The sequence below is a fragment of the Phoxinus phoxinus genome, assembly GCF_949152265.1.
Source record: "Phoxinus phoxinus genome assembly, chromosome: 8".
Taxonomy (NCBI): Eukaryota; Metazoa; Chordata; class Actinopteri; order Cypriniformes; family Leuciscidae; genus Phoxinus; species Phoxinus phoxinus.
The window spans coordinates 34,879,744-34,892,336 of record NC_136883.1 but is presented as its reverse complement, the minus strand read 5'-3'; the positions used below and the strand labels follow the sequence as shown (position 1 = coordinate 34,892,336).

Sequence of the window (12,593 nt, the reverse complement as noted above, 5' to 3'; positions counted from 1 at the left end):
TGTAGCTCTGTATATTTCTATGGCATCGCTGTCAAAGAGTAGGCTAATTAGCATTTACTTATTGTAGAGTTAGCAGTTAAAGTTATTGTAATGTTTGAAGCGAATGTCATAACAAATGTCAGTAGACCGGGAAGATTTTAAAACGAGCGGTTCATGCATAAATCCGTAAGATCTTACTTTCATGCTGTGGGAATACAAACCGGAAGACAGAGAAGGACGAGCGCCGCACTGAAAAGGGGCGGGGCTTCATAAGGTGTTTTGAACTGGTAAACAACCCATTTTAACTTTAGCATGTGACGTATTTCTGAGTGAAACCATATGTTCAGCGGGAACAAAATATAGGGCAGGATTTGAATATATCCGGTAGGGGTGGGAATTGGTTTGATAGTATTGCGATATTTGGGCCACGATTCAATATTATTGCGATTCTTAACATATTGCGATACAGCAAGCATTGCGATTCGATTCTGCAATATATTGCGATTCATGTCCCCCATATTATTCAAAGGCATTACAAAAAAATTAATAAAATAAGTCTCAACTCACTTCAAAATGTCACATTTAATTCTGTGAACATTATCTTCTACACATTAACTGAAGTGCAAAAACGTTGTCCTTGAACATTCAGGACACAGGACATAATTATTCTCAGAATAGGATCCGGTATCAATTGGACCATGAAGTGTGACAAAAAATCACGTGAAATTACATGATCCTTCAGAAATCATTCTAATATGCTGATTTGCTGCTCAAGAAACATTTCTTATTATTATCAATATTGAACCGTTGTGCTGCTTCATATTTTTGTGGAATCCATATTTTAAAAAATTTAAGTTCAAAAGAAGAGCATTTATTTGAAATGGAAATATTTTGTAAAATTACAATTATTCTAGCTAAAAAGTATTAAAAATCATACCGACCCCCTACATTTAAACAGTAGTGTACATAATGAAAATATAGAATAAATTCCATGTATTCCGGAATGGAATAATGTAATATGAATCGTTCATAATACCAGGAACATTAAGAAATTATTAAGCAAGTAATAAAATGAATTGGGTCACAAACAGACTCAACAAAATGAAGACTTCTAGACTTTTGGAGGGAGTTGAAGCTCTATACGATATCAAATATTTATCAGCCAGTAGCATGTGTGCAGGGAAGAGAAACAAGATCTCTTAAACACACACACAAGCTCTCTCTTTCACGTAACTAAGGTAAAGTGCACACTCATCTAAACACAACACAAGCTTAGTTTTACATCCCAATCGAGACACATGACGAGCTTTAAACTACACACGCATACACAGAACAGACAGGCGCCAGTAAATTGCATGTGGAGCACAATGTCAATATTTCACAGAAGTGGCATTAGAGGAGAGAGACCAATCCTGGCATTGTTATCCATGAATTCAGACCTGTTTACTGAAACTACTAAGACCCGCATGCTTAGTTTATTAGAACAAGAATTATATAAGTCAACAGGTAAGACAAAAACAGATGGGAAACACTGGTCAAAGACACTGTCACGCCACATTCATCCACATGAGATTATACAGTTGGCATAAAGACTTAAAAGAGTTCAACTAGACTTTCTGTCTATTCCATATTTACAAACATGAGTCACACCGGATGGAGTGGAATAAATAAAACAGGGATGGGCAACGATTAATCGCGATTAATCGCATGAAAAATAAAAGTTTGTGTTTAAATAAAATATGTATGTGTATTGTGTATAATTATTTTGTATATATAAATACACACACATGCATTTATATATTTAAGAAAAAGGTTTTATTTATATATAAAATATTTATATTTATATATAATATAAATTATATATAAATATATACATGCAAATAGTTCTTAAATATATATATATATATATATCCATATGTGTGTATTTATATATACAAAATAATTATACACAGTACACATACATATATTATTAAAATGTTTATTTTGGATGCGATTAATCGCGATTAATCGTTTACAGCCCTAATATATACAGTCCCGTATATATATATATATATGGATTTCAGCAGTGGTCTTTAACGCTGCTTATTGCACTTAAACAGTCAAATACACACAAAATAATGTAAAAATGCCAGTTTTGGCGACTATTCACGTTTTTTATGTGAACGTAAACAGTTGAGACAGTAAACGCAAGTGTAACAATATAATGGATTCGTGCGTCAGGTCTTAAAGTGACAGCAGCCTAATATACCGGCTGCCAAATTATGAGATAATATTAAAAATGTCTATATGGCAGTTTTTCCCTATGATATCGATGTCAAAATTGTGGCCAGTAAAAATGCTAAGTGGCTAGTAACTTTGGAAATCCACTAGCCACAGTGGCTGATGAGCAAAAAAAAAAAAAAAAGTTAATGTCAAGCCCTGTAAATATAGACCACATATATACATTTATATATAAATATGTGAGTGTGTATGAGAGTGATGTGGTGCCCTGCTCTTTCTCTCCTCCCTGCGTTTCCTCCTGTGTTTCCGTGTGCGGGCAGGCTATGGAAATGTTTGGAGTGTCAATAGTCAGCTGGACTGGTTTGAGTGGGGTGGGGAAGGGTGGAGTACAGTCTGCTGCTCCATTATCACCACACATATGCAAACGGGAGCTGAGAGAGACAGGAAGGGAACACAGCTGAGTTTCTGTTTGACCAGCACATCACAATCTCAGGCTGAACAGGTGGAGCCTTTCTCTCTTTCCCAGCAGAGTCTCACATCCAATAACATGCTCTTTACTGGGGGGTGTAAGAAAGTATCGTGTGAATATTAGGATATTAGGTTTGGCGATACTGTATTTATTCTCAAAAAAAAAAAATATCGATATTTATTTGTTTACATCCAAGATTTGTAGGAGTGGCTATGTTTTCAGTTTAAACCTCAACCGCTAAATGTGACCCTAGACCACAAAACCAGTCGCATTTTTAAAATTGCTGAATAAATAAGCTTTCCATTGGTGTGTGGTTTGTTAGGATAGGGCAATATTTGGCCGAGATACAACTATTTGAAAATCTGGAATCTGAGGGTGCAAAAAAATCTGAACATTGAGAAAATCTCCTTTAAAGTTGTGCATTTATGTTCACGATTGTGCTGCATTCACTCACAAAAATAAATGTTTTATATATTTACGGTAGGAAATTTACAAAATATCTTCATGGAACATGATCTTTACTTAATATCCTAGTTTCACAGACAGGGCTTAGATTAAGCCAGGATTAGGCCTTAGTTTAATTAGGAGGACATTTAAGTAGCTTTTAAAAACGTGCCTTAGAAAAAAACCCCATTACTGATGTGTATCTTTAGACAAAACAATGAAACTGACATTTTATTTTTAAGATCTACTGTACCAGTGCAAGTTGCTTTCAGCTAAAGCAGCTCAAACATGCATTTTTGTCTGAGACTAACTTAAGCCTTGTTTGTGAAACTGGGTATTAAGGATTTGTTTTGTTTTGTTTGTTTGTTAAAAGGGCCTCTGCCGTTACAGGTAAATGCGTCACTTAAATTTGATCTTAACAATGATGCCTACATAGTAAGAAAGTTTAATCGTAATGAACACATTGCAGAATTGATGAATCTGCGGCCGATCGTTCACTTCTGGCATAAAGTCACAATAAACACGGTCACCGGTTATTCGGTTAAACCGTAACACTGGCACCATCCGCGCTGCTGAGAGCGACGTTTAGATTAATATGTAAATGCTTTTCTCTCAATAACAAAATAAACACACAACAAAAATGACAGCGATGCAAAAACAGCAGTTGAGAGAACATCTGATCATAGCCATGTGGTTTGGATTGGGGCCTTTGTAATATAATATAATATATAATATATATAATACAATATATAATATAATATTCACTTTTAGATATATTATAATGTAATATATCTAAAAGTGAAATTATTTCACAAGATTAAAGATACCCTAATTGATGAAATCCGGAAATATTAGATGAAAGTAGCACAAAATGAACACTATCATTCCTTATCAAAAGATGTTCTGTTTTTGTTCTGAAACATTGTGTACTTCACACATTTCATGTGTTTAAACAAGGACTTGCTTTCTGCTTAAAATATCTTCTTAGAAGTTTGACAGCTGCCGAGGCAAAGCAGTGAGTCAAGTGACAAGACAAAAAAATAAAAAATAAATCTGTCAGAAGAACAACAACAACAATAATACACATATTCAAAAACAAGTTCTATTATTGGCAGCTTTGCTTCTTAGGTCAATTCTTTTGTTTTAAAAATGTTCTGATATTTGTTTTGAACAAAAGCACTAATTAAGACAGATACAGTTTTTTTTTCAGTGATTTGAGAATCATATTTCTTCATAAGTCATTTATCTGCTCAAGATACTAAAATATGGTTCAGTTTGCTGCCATTAGTTTACATTAGCTAACAATGAAAATACTTCTAAAGCATTTAATAAACGCAGTTAATGTTAATTTCAACATTTAATAATGCAATATTACAATTTTAAATTGAATGGAGCTGAGCTAACGATGATACTAACGTTAACAAAGATGAATAAATACTGCAAATGTATTGCTCATTGTTGATTAATGTTAGTTAATAATGTAATATTTCTTAGTGAATTTGTAAAGCATGACTGTTAAAATCTTACCCAGCTCTCTCTCTCTAAATGTGTGTGTGTGTGTGTGTGTGTGTGTGTGTGTGTGTGTGTGTGTGTGTGTGTGTGCGTGTGAGAGAGAGAGAGAGAGAGAGTGTGTGTGTGTGTGTGTGTGTGTGTGTGTGTGTGTGTGTGTGTGTGTGTGTGTGTGTGTGAGAGAGAGAGAGAGAGAGTGTGTGTGTGTGTGTGTGTGTGTGTGTGTGTGTGTCTGACTCTGGTTTGAGGGGCGATTAGGAGAATAGGAGATGGCTGCTCACAATGTTAATAAGTCATTGTTACGTCGCTGTCTTCCAGGCCATGTCACGCTGAGGGACGGACGGCTGCCACCGGAGGGTTATCAGGGGGTGAACGCGTGTGTGTGTGTGTGTGTGTGTGTGTGCCCGTCACAGAGAAAGAATATATAGGATTGTGTGAATATATGCGAGGAGAGAGAGAGAGTGTGTTCATGGGAGTAAACAAAGAGGCACGAAGCACATTGGTTGAACATGTTTGAGGTTGAACAAGCGAGGGTGTGTCAATGGTAAATGTGTGTGTGTACACTGCATATACGTGCATGTTTGTTCCAATTAAGTTCTGTTGTGGCTCGTCACCAAGGGCTATTGCTGGCCATTCACAGCATGCATGTAAGTGTGTGTTTATGTGTTGGGATGATATATGAGAGGACAGTCACACAGGTTTTACCACTCGCAACAATCTCACATCAAACAATCTCAAGCCAACCATCAGCACAGGACATCAACCATAACTCCCATTCATTACATTTGTATTCATACTTTATTTACATTCTGTGCATTTATGTATATATATATAAAACTTGATTGGCCAATCCTAGCATTCCAAAGTATTATACAATCTGGCCCCCAATTGACATCAAATACAACCTAATTAGCATTTCCTTTATATATGTCTCCATCTGCAGCTACTTTAACCCAAGCCTGATGATGATAAAGTGCAGTGTGTTTGGTGTCATGGCACACACATCTGTCACACTGCGACCCTTGTTTAACTATTTGTCAATACAACAAGCAATTTGACCCTTGACCCTTCATGATCCGATTGGAGACTAGACCATTTATCTCTTTGTCGATCCATGAGAACGGCACATCGTCCAGCAGTTTAAAGTCAAGCGGCTGATAAAAATATTTGAACAGTCATTGATTTATTATTAACCAATAAAGAGGTTGAGTTGTTGTGCTGATCACTATTACTATATAGCTTGTTTTTAGAACAAATTTTGACCAATCAGCATCCAGGACAGGAAATATGCATTTTACAATATGTGACTCTAGACCACAAAACCAGTCACATGGGTCAATGTTTTGAAATTGCGATTTATACATAATCATTCTGAAAGCTGAATAAATAAGCTTTCCATTGATGTATGGTTTGTAAGGATAGGATATTATTATATTATACAATATTTACAATATTATACAATATTTGGCTGTGATACAACTATTGAAAATCTGGAATCTGAGGGATCAAAAAAATCTGAACATTGAGAAAATGGCCTTTAAAGTTGTCCATTTATGTTCACGATTGTGCTGCATTCACTCACAAAAATATATATTTTATATATTTACGGTAGGAAATTTACAAAATATCTTCATTGAACATGATCTTTACTTAATATCCTAATGATTTTTGGCATAAAAGTAAAATCGATAATTTTGACCCATACAATGTATTGTTGCCTATTGCCACAAATATCATAGACTTATGACTGGTTTTGTGATCCATGGTAATATCTGGCATAGGCTTGTCACAGTCCTAAACGTTGCCTGATTTGTCAGGCTTTCAGTTCAAGAAAGAGACAAGCTGTCTGTGAAACATATTCTTTCACCCACTCTGTCCTCTTTGTCTCCCTGAAAAGGTCTGTGTCTCAATCAATAGGAGAGTCGCCCCCTCTTCCATATCTTCTAATCTGAAGGCACAGATTCTCCCCTCAGTGCCATATATCGTTCAGAAGCGTGAAATGAAACGGTCCCCTGAAGGCAAGAACAAACAGCTGGTACTGTGGCTGAATCCGGTCCCTTGTTCCCCTTCATTCTACCTGCCCAAGTTAGGCCTACACAACATTACACTGCCGAGAGAGACATTTTACAGACTCACATGCTGACGTAGCAGTGCGAATCCTTCACTTTGTGTTTCTTAGGAGTTCCTATTTTTGGACCTGCGTCTATAGGGAGCAATATATCAGATACTGAATGTAAGTTCTAACCACAGGTCAAGGGTGACCACCTGGCTATTGCTCTGTTGCAGGTCAGCAGACCTGATTTTGCGGGACAATGCGGGACACGAGGGAGAAAACTTACTATTATTATACTAGGTGAATAAATATTGATTTTATATTAGATGTCTTTTTGCAGTGATGTTAACATGCTTTAAATTGCTAATAGGCTTTATAAAAATGTTAATGATGGCGCTGACCGGCGCTGTGAACGTCACTATTAATATAAAACTCATTTTAACAGCACGGGTCTATTCAATCTAAATAATTAAATGAAAATAATAATCCAATCGCTAAAAAGCACATTTCCAAATAAGCACATAAATTCCATTAGTGAAGAATAGAAAGATTGAATGCGTTCTTACCGGATTCAGTGCATCTTGAATTAATATTTTTTTGTGTGTGTGTGTGTGTGTTTTTTTCTTCTTTTTTTCTTCTCAGTGTTTGTTTTCCCGCTCTGGCTAGAACCAATAATAACGGCTGCGCTGCGCATGTTCAGTGTTTTCTTATTATCAATTTTTTAAATTGTAGAATTGTATTATTTAAGGACGATTAAATAAAATACAGACAAAATTAAAATGCGGGACACTGTTTATGACTTGCGGGACGCGGGACAAAGCTTCAAATTTCGGGACTGTCCCGCAGAATGCGGGACAGGTGGTCACCCTACACAGGTCGAGAGCTGTCGTTCCAACCACACTACTGTGCGATGCTGTTTACGAATGTTTGTTGGAACTATGGTTTCGGGAAACACCGACTCGTTGAACGATTATTAGAACGATATCTATCGTTATCTATAGTTATCGTTCTTGGTGTGAAGCATTTGAATCTGCTTGGCTATGGCTTTTATGATATTCTACTCCATTTCAGAGCAAATACATAAATATCAAGGCATCAAATATAATTAAAATGCTTTTTTTTGCGATTTAACTTTTAGCTACATCACTTACCCTAATACAGAAGGTCTTTATATTCAGCTTTGAAAATAGTCTCCTGAAAACATATTTTAAGTGTACATGCTGGGTTGTTTCAACCCAAATTTGGGTCAAATATGGACAAACCCAGCCGTTGGGTAAACTTTTTAACCCAAGATTTGGGTTTGTCCATATTTGACTCAAAATTGGGTTGAAATAACCCAGCATTTTTTAGAGTGTATGTATATTTATGGACAGATATTATTCTTATCTAGTTGGTTTCAGCACAGTGACATAAACAGCCATCAAAGCAGAATTTCACTGAAAAGGTTATTGACTAAGAGCGCTGGTGGCAAGCATGGCTGTGGACCAATCAGCAGAGGCATGACTAAGCTGGGCGGGGCTTGTTTGGACCAATCATTGAGTGTGGCCCCCTTTTCCTCCCTATCCTCAGCAGTCTCTGGGAGACTGCATGCATTTCCTCTTTATCACTGTGCCCTACAGACAATCCCTCTCATCCCCCTCTCTCTCCCTCATTCTCTCTCTCTCTCTCTCTCTCTCTCTCTCTCTCCGTATGAATCAGATTCCAGCTGTCGCCTGCCGAGGCATCCATTCTTACACTCAACCAAAGGGGGAAAAAGAAAGAGAGAGGGATGATGATGGGAATGGGTGAAAGGAGAATAAAGGAATGAAGCAAGGGCAAGAGGAAATGGGGCATATCATCTGTGTGTGTGTGTGTGTGTGTGTGTGTGTGTGTGTGTGTGTGTGTGTGTGTGTGTGTGTGTGTGCGTGTTTGCATAAGTATGTACTTGTATTCTTGTGCTGTGGCTTTGTGTGCTTTATATGTAGGAGTGCTAAACACAGGAAGTGACGTGGATATTTCAGACAGCAAGCAGCATAAGAAAAATGCAGCAAAAGAAAGAAAACGAGAGTGAGAGATGTGGAAATATATCAATATGAAAGAAGGACTGAAAAGGAGCTAGGCCTATATATGGCTTTATAGTGTGCATTGAGACTGATGTCCCATTCATGTCATAAAGCCATGTTTAAAGTGCCCTTTCACAGTAGCTTTAGTATAGTATGTGGTTATTTTGCCAAGAATACAGTACAAGACTACAAGATCTGACAGGAGAAGCCCCAGATCAAAGCCAAATCATAAAATATCGAGATTATACAGTCAGGGTGGAGAATGATCTCTAGTGTGAATCGAAAACATACAGCACAACCAGTGTAGTGTTATTGTCAGGATTGTTTGGTTTCATTGTCTTTTTGTTCATGTGCCTGTGTTTCCTTTCTGTTTAGCCTTCTTGTTAGTTTCTTTAGTCACTGATTAGTTTCACCCGTGTCTTGTTTAGTTCCCTTGTTTGTGTCCCAGACAGTGTATTTATACTCCCTGTTTAGCTCAGTTGGTTGTTGGTCGTCGCCTTTGTTTTATGTGTAGCAAGTGTACGATTCTCCTTGGTGTTCTTTGTGTTCATTAAATACTTTGTTCTGCTTATTCAAGCGTGTTGGATTACAACCATAAGTGTGACACTGGTTCCAAACTCTTGATTCTAATGAGTCAGTTCATTTTGTGAATCAAAAACATACAGAGCAACTAGTTTAGCCTGATTCCTGAACAAATTACTCAAATTAGTGATTTTTTAAAAAGTGAAACAAAAACATGCAGCGCACCTAGTGTAGTGGACCTGCGTCCCAACATGCATGCATACTATCCATCCTAAATAGTATGTGAGATTAGAATAAGTGTGTCCCAAAGCATTGTATTTTGAAAAGAGTATGCCAAAAGTCCCCGAATGGTCTACTATTTCCAGTAGATTTTCGAAGTGTGGATCCGTTCACACTCTGATGGCTAATATTGCCCACAACCCATTGCGCTATGGATGAGGATTTGGTGCAGAACTACACTAATAAAACAGGTTAAAAACTACAGACATGGCAGATGTGCGACAATGCATTTTATGATGTGATTTTACTTCCCAAAGCTTGTCTTCTTCTAAATACTCAAAAGTATGTACTTTTTCTTCAAAAAAAAAAAAAAAGAGTAGCCTATACTCATTCAGAGGAATTGGACTACTTCACGATTCCCATCCCTAATAAAGTGTTAATAAACACATTAGAAAGCAAGAAACTATTCATTTACATGTGCACAGGGTTTCAGTCCTAGAGCGTGCGTGCTCTTGATTTTACATTGGAAGACCTCGTGTCACCGATACCTTTGGTTGGCTGCAGAAGCGACACCAACGGCTCACTGAGCTTTAATCAGTTCCAGCACGGCACAACGTTGCCCTCCAGGAGAGATATTATTATGGCTTTGTACCCATATGATCTTCTGCATGGTGACTTTCAGACATTAGATGCTGCTGCTTTTGTTGTCTCTGCTTTTTAAAAGTCCTTGAGTTTCCACATTCTCGATTAGAGTCAAATTTCTGTCCCGACTCTGTACGAATGTCAATATTAGACTGCCGGTAATGTAAATAGATAACAGTGTTATTATAACCTGTGCTGTACTGATGAGGGCCTTGTTCTCTAGACATACATTGAGCCTCTTTTAGGGACATTTGGAATGCAAACCACCAACCAGGAACTGCATGAAAATTTGCCTGAATAGGGAAGAGAGAACAGCGAAAGAACTACAGAACAGGGTCATTTCTTTTCACTCTTTAATCCTCTCCAAACACTAATAATAATTATATAAAATAAAATTTGTTAGATTTTTATAGCTCTTTTCTGGGTACTCAAAGCGCTTTACATGGAAGGGGGAATCTCCTCAACCACCACCAATTGTGTACCATCCACCTGGATACCAGTATTCATCTTTAATTTATCTTCAATAGTTTATTTCAAGTAAATAATCTGAAACTTTACTGACATTCTCTTCAGTTGCGGTGTAGTTGGCCTCCCTCTCCCACAGGGTTAAATGTACCTGCGGACAGCCAGCTTTTCTCTGTGTCAGCTGTGCAGTTGTCAGGCCTCTTTGAGGTAAATGTCACCTCAGGCACATGCAAAGAGACACTCCATGACACAAGCAGCACCTGACAGTCACCAAAGCACCTGCCTGCCAGAGCTACTCCGCTTATCTGTGTGTTGTCACACTTGCCTGGCACACTTCTTCTTCATTGGCTGTTCTTTAACAATTAAAGCATGGTATTAAACAAAACAAAAAAACTCAAACACACCATGTGAAGGTTTTGTATAACCAACTTATAACAAACATATTTACCTTAAAATGTACCATAAAAAGATGGTGCCTTTTTGAGACAGGCTATTGTATGTATGCAGCCTAATTTGTGCGCATCAGGGAGCTCGCGTTTTACTTTCACTTTGGGATTCGCGATTGCACGTACTCTGTGTATAGCGAGTTCAGTGCTGAGCGCGCATTCTACAAGATAAGACATTTATCAGACGTTTGAGGCTCTGTCGCACCTCCGCCATGGTGAACTGTGATTCCTACTGCACTGTGTGCGACTGCAACTCGTGCTGGATGAGCAGAGCTGACGTTTACAATAGTTTACAAAGCAAAACGACAGTGGAGGCATGTAATGTGAATGTAGCGGTGGCACATTTTAGTCTTGCGAGATCTCGTAGCACCCCTATTCCCTACTATAAACAGTACGGCAAGGGAGTAGTATGTCCCAATACATAGTAATTGTAAAACAGTAGGAACATTTTCTCTGTATTATCCACTGCCTAAACGCGCTGGATACTTCACTGGAAACCGAAAGTAACTCAACATGAGTTCTTGCACCCGGGTCGACACCATTATAACTAAAAGTTTGCTAAGAAGTATTTCCTACTAAAGCAAGGCGCTATTTGACTCGTAAGCGCATCCATAGCAGACTGGTGGGAGTAGCCTTGGACGGCAACATGCCCAATGCATTATGGGTGCTGAAGTTTTCCTTCCAATTTGGCAACAGGGAAGACAAAAGCCTTTTTTTTTTTACATTTTCTCTCAAGTCAGGTATCACCGATTTCATTTGTTTCCACCTTTTTTCTACTGCATAAGCAGCCATGTTTTATTAAAAGCCCATTTAGCCAGTGGTGAAGTACCCCTTTAATTCACCGAAGATACAATTTAGATGAATTCACCCAACATCTATGAGATAATAAACCATCTGACCTCAAGGGACTGCTTAATAAAACATGGCTGCTGTGTAATGATCTGTTAACAGGACAACCTGTTCTAGTCTAGGGAGGCTCTGCCTTGCTCCCCCTTGCAATGCACTGGCATGCATTGCTCCCCGCTCCCGTCTGCCTTGCTTTCAGTGATCCAACAATACTCCTCTGACTTCTATGGCACAGTAAGATGGCAGAAGAGCAGGCCACCCATGGGCATTGTGCCCAAGATCTGAGGCACTCGGCCATGCCAGTGCGTTCAGTGTACAGAGCTACAGTATAGTGGCTGCCTGTGTTGTCACATTTGCATGTATTGTTCAGTGTGCATTGCAAGGGTATGGACTACAACACTATACACTCTGTGTCTTTCCCACGATATCCACGACATGCTCTATGCTTTGTCACTTGGTGGATGTGTGGCACTGTCTGTGTTTGCTGTGCCATTACACCTGTAGACACTTCTGTATGTGTAAATGTGTGTATGTCTGGGCAGGTCTTGCTTTGGTAATTGGCTATGTGATGCTGCCGTCTGTAGTAAACGTCTGTGTGTGATGTATTATAGTGTATGCTCAGTTTGGGTGTGGATAAGCACTTTGTGTGTCTTCTTTGCTATGCGTCACGTGAGTTCTGAGCCAAACCTTGGACTCTAACTCTTTAAATAGAAAACAACTAAGAAATTCTCATGCCT

The 12,593-nt window shown here is 38.2% G+C and overlaps 1 protein-coding gene across 1 annotated transcript in view; it reads right to left on the bottom strand.

The window, feature by feature from the left end:
• map3k10 (mitogen-activated protein kinase kinase kinase 10) overlaps nt 1-12,593 on the bottom strand; it is a 38,277-nt gene that overhangs the window by 18,161 nt on the left and 7,523 nt on the right. The gene's annotated exons all lie outside the window — the stretch shown is intronic.